We start from the raw sequence: 5,732 nt of genomic DNA on the forward strand, positions 1-5,732 counted from the left end.
CTTTCGTGTGTGATAAGAGGAATTGAATTGTCCCCAAGATACATAGTACAAAAAAAAACAGGCAGCTGATTTTAGAAGAAATATACATACATAAATATACAGTATATGTACTTGTTTTTAATATATATATATATATATATATTTTGCCTTCAATAGTTGAGACAGACAGGAAATGGGAGGCAGAGAGAGGGGGAATGACATGCAGCAAAAGGGCCGCCTTAGTTGGGATTCGATACGGGGCCGGCTGCAGCGAGGACTATAGCCTCTGTATATGGGGCGCCTGCTCTGCCAACTGAATACATGCACATTTTTACATTTTTTACATTTAATGTTACAATTATCCTCATTCAACTTTTTTTAATCCGATGAATCTAAGGAAAATGGAAGTGTAGGCTGGATCACCAAAGCTGCAATTTCAAGAATTTCAATTGCATCTAATCCAAAATGCACCACAAAATCACAATATGCATCTGTTCAAAAGAATTAATCTATTTAATCTATTTTAAATCCATTATTATTATTTTTGTGCTTACATTATGCATTTTGTTTAACAAAATTCTCTTCATGAGTTACCACTGTTAGGAGGCAGGCAGCTTGTTTTCTAGTACAGTACATTCAGTATAGGCTACGTTCGTCTCAAACAGAAACTGTGTATCTGTCTGCCTTGTAGAGAAACAGTGGTTGAAATAAAAACAAGGTTGTCTGGCTGTGAGTTGTTTGGGTCTCGTCTTAGCAGCTAGCTCAGACAGATGCCCTGAAATCCTCCTTAAACTACACCAAGCACTAGTGTATCTTCACGGTAAACCTTTGTTGTTTGTGCTTGATCCAAGTGGACACAAATCTGGAGTCATCGGCGTCACAGTTCCTCACTGACAAACAAGTAAACAAGTGTTAAGCTTTCCTTGTTCTTTATCACGCAGCAGTTGAAACAGTACTGCTTCAAATGATCAACTATACAGTTGACTGTGTTCAATAAGTTCTGCAACTTTTCTAGCCTAAAGAACAAGAACGCAACAAATAATATATGAGCTCAGTTACATGATCTGTCACAAACATCACAACACCACAAACTATAATAAAGTGTCAGTGGGAGCTCGCAGACCGATTTACTGTTTGTCCTGCTAGCCATACAGTATGTATGTCAGCATGTACTGTATTTGCATTGTTTAGGAGCATATAAGTTACTCTTACATCAGCTGTTGATCACTAGACAGCAGGTCAGGTCTGTTGGGGTCAAACAGTCTCGGTGAGACACAGCTGGGATTATCCGACCTGCCTCAAATGTCTCGCACGGACACAGATGTACTGTTCAGCTTAAACTGCTGATCGAGGAGTTACAGTAAGAGTGTCCAGGACAGTTTTGTGCCTGTGCCAAATTGTACTTAGAAAACGTGGGCAAACTCTTAGGCCTTGTTATTATTTTGATCTTGCTTTGAATTACTTATTTGAAAGGGATCACTCAGAAACCCACCCTCAATTATTGGCTGCATTTTCCTTCAGCTCTAGAGGATGTTTTAGTGTCTTTGAGCTCATCATTTGATTTCACTGGATGTGGTTGGCTCATCATCATCCCAGTCAGCACATTTCTCAGCTATTTTCAGCAAAACAAAAAGCACTGATCACCCAGTGTGCAACACCTGCCCAGTACCACATGGCAGACAGGAAACGTTTGTAACTATATCTGATGTACATGCTTGAGTATTTAGCGGCTAAAAAGCAAAACAGTGGAGACAAAAAACAGAGCTAAAACAAATACAATACCGAAACATCATATGAGAATGTTACCCCACATTTGCTAGATGTATACACTGATAATTGTTTCAGCTAACACTGTCCAAATATCAATTTAAAGGTGATTTCATTCAGTATTAGTACAGTTTTCTTTCTGCTGCCCCCAAGTGGAAGTAAAGTCATCAATTTCCTATAATATGTAAACAAATTAAAACTGAAATAAAAGATTGATCCATCTCTAAAATTTAGTTAAAATGATATCTAATTGGGTTGCTCTGTATATTTAACATTTCCTGCCCATATCAGAGATCTCTCCATTTTTTTTTTTTTTTTTTTAAAGTATATTTTTTGGGCTTTTATGCCTTTATAGATAGTACAGTTGAGACAGACAGGAAATGGGGAGGCAGAGAGAGGGGGAATGACATGCAGCAAATGGCGCCCGACGCGGGACTCGAACCGGGGCCGACCGCAGCGAGGACTGTGCCTCTATACATGGGGCGCCCGCTCTAACCACTACGCCACGCGACGCCCCAGAGATCTCTCCATTTTTGTGCCTGTTGTGGTTACAGAGCAAACGGAAGGGAGCCAGCTGAGATTAACCATGACTCGCCAACTATCTGATAAGATTCACAGGTCACAGGGTTGAGTCCTGCACAGACCCATGGGACCACATCAAAACTTGTTAGCCAAGAACAGAGATTAAAGCTTTAATTATGTTCACAGGCCAACTCTCAGAGATGTTCCTCAGAGGCTCTGCACTGAGTTAATGAGCAGTTGGTATCTGCAAAGTGACTTAAACGTGCTATATGGACAGTAAATGCTCTGTGAACATAGTTATTGATGTGAAGTTGGTTTTAAGTTTAACATCTACAAACTGTCCAGAGTAGTGCACAGTGTGCCTTCTAGTAATTCTTCAAAAAAAAAAAAATCATTAGTAGACTAAAGCATGCTTCAACAAGAGAGCTCTCATTGCAATTATAGACTACTCTAAACCTTCAAACATGTCTGCACAGTAATTTAAGGAAATATAAGATGTTGGAGCACATAACTCTGCAATTGTAATTCAAACAATTATTATTATGAACACACACCCCTTAACAGTAGCCTACTTCTTGCACAAACCCTTGTTTGAAAAGGACTAACTTTTACTTAGTTTACCCGGTTAAATCACTCATGGCTCTTGGTGAACTCAAACAAATGCTCCTTTTCCTCTTTCCCTTTTATTTCCTCTGTTTGCTTCCTAACAATGGCCCTGTCTGTTTTTTCAGAGAAGAATTGTCAAAGACTGGCTCATTCAACGCTGCTCTCTGTGGGATCACTGGACAGAGGTATATTACTGTAAAGAATGTGAGACCAAAAGCCTAAAAAGGCAAGAAAAAAAGAAAAAAGAAAAGGACAATGTTGAAGTCAAAAGTATTAAAGCTGAGGTGGTGGACAATTAAAACATCCCAGGGGGTCTTGAAGCTGAGAGCAGATAGTTTGAGTGTCCTACACCTGTTAATGTGAAGTGCTGAGTCATTACTTACTTTAACACAAGAATCCACTGGTCCCTGAGGCAACTGTATAAAACTCAGCACAGTAAATACATCATTCAGTAACTATAAAGAGTTTAATTTCAGTTTTAAACTTGAAAGAGGACATTTTATCATGTAATTGACCAGTTAAACCGAATGCAGGCATCTGTTCACAAGGTAATTTTCAGTCACACCTCATTAATTTTGCACAGTAGACCTAAAATAGGTTGGATGTGTCTTGGCATACACACCTCTATGTGTATGGTAACGAGCTGCCAGATAATATCAAGCATCCACACAGCTGCTGGTTCCCCATTCAGCCAATAATAGAGCCCAGGACATATTACACATCTAAAAGCTACGTACATACATATAAAAGCTAAATATAATTTCTGCCATTGTCATCTGCTAATGGGCCTTCCTGTGCTTGTTTCCTGTCTGTGTGCATGACAGCACTAATGCAATGCTAATGCAAGCTCCTGCACACGAGAGGTGTTTTCATGAGCTCCAGGTAGAGAACACATTTAAAACAAGGCTAAGCTCTTCCGCTGTTTAAGAAAAGCCATTTAAAGGGAGGAACAATGTGCTTCGTCACTGAGGACACACAAACCAATGGATAAATTCATCCAGGCTAAAAAAGGAAATGTGCTCTATCACACCAGAGCATGAGTGTGCAAGTGTATTTATTTCCTTATGTGTATACAAGAGAGACAGAGTCAGAAACGTAAATATATATATACATAGATAGATAGATAGATAGATAGATAGATAGATAGATAGATAGATAGATAGATAGATAGATAGATAGATAGATAGATAGATAGATAGATAGATAGATAGATAGATAGATAGATAGATAGATAGATAGATAGATCACAAAAACATTTTCCAAGGTATCTTGCCAAGAAAACAATTTAAGGATGACCAAAAATTTATAAAAATGTGAAAAGCATGGCTGAATAAATGCTATTTGCTATTTGTGTAAATGATATTTTGTATGATATATTTTGAATATGGCTGAGGGTTAGTGAAATGTCATTCTGGGGAACATTACTGTAAATAAAATGCATTATGGACATCTTTTCAAATACAAGCGAGAACATTACTTCATCAAAAATATCTTGTGTATAGAAAATATTTGCAGTTCAGCTTTTTAAAATGATTAGATCTCAGGACACATTGTACAGCCCATGAGAGAATATCCGTATATCTGTTTTGCAGCCTATCTACATGGAGGTCAAAGGTCAAGATCTGCAGCAAAATAGCCACACTGGAGCTGTTGTGCTCCAGTGTTGCTCAAGGACACTTCTCTGAGGTGTTTAGATACTGTACTTGCCAGCATGGAGGCTTGAACCTGGGCCTCTCATCAATTAAGAAAGGCTGTGAGAACAAAGCTTGTTTTCCCATGTTAGCAGCAACAGCTGTGGTCCATGGCCGTACTGTCTTGTAAAGACTGTGCACAATGTGAGACTGTCCACTGTGAATAGTGTGAGGAGCTACTCTGAGCACTTAAAGATACATTTATGATGTGATTCTTCAGAGCTGATTCACCTGAGGCTACACGCGGCTGCACTGCACCATTACATATAGATATATCAGGCTACTCTTGGTATTTGATCTCATTTGATACGGGTATGATGCTGTAAGATTAGAATCTAAAGGATGTAACACTGACAGCTCCTCCAGGGATCCAGACACTGCAGGAACACACAGCCGGGGAGTATCAGGCTTAAAAATGTCTAAAAGACCTTGTGGACATGTCCCTTGCTCCTTCTCATCCATCTCTTCAGTAGCAAAGACATTCAGCTCTTTGTTGTTGGCTGCAAGAGATGGTAACAAGAGCCTCCTGAGGAGACGGCACTGAAACAGACACACAATGGACCCCTGTGTATGTGTGTGTGTGTGTGTGTATGTGTGGCGATTTGGGGAGAGTGAGTAAGAAATGTAGTATGTCTGTGCCTGTAACTCCTGACTGGTCTCTGCCCTGAGGCTGGGAACCTGATAAATAAGCCAGACAGACAGGTGTGTTTCATTGTGTGAAAGGATTCAGACTGACAGCCACAGTGATGTTTGGAAGTGTCCAGCCGGTGGTCCAACTCATGTTCATTGCTGTAGGTGCTCGGAGCTCCCAGTAAGTTTCCACACATTTTCGCATCTCCCCACAAACCCTCCAACCTCCCATTAAATCCAGACTGGCACAACTGTAACTCTGACTGGCCCCTACTGGGTTCCCAAAGCAGCTTAGATCTATAACTGGGTCAGAGTCTTAGCCTTGACCATGGGCTGTTTGCAACTAACTCAGCGACACTGGAGGCGACCGACGAGCAGATCAACCTCCCAGAGCTGAGCCGCAGTGAACCAGCAGGAAAAACAAAAACTTCTGTCAGGAAAACAATATTCATTTCCTGATGTAGAGTGACAAACCACACAATGCAAGAGTAAGGCATAGTTTAAAAAACCCCAAAATGTTCCCAAGAAACAGGATGT

Source organism: Trachurus japonicus, chromosome 24 (genome assembly GCF_045865225.1).
Source record: "Trachurus japonicus isolate A0001 chromosome 24, Traja_1.0".
Lineage (NCBI taxonomy): Eukaryota > Metazoa > Chordata > Actinopteri > Carangiformes > Carangidae > Trachurus > Trachurus japonicus.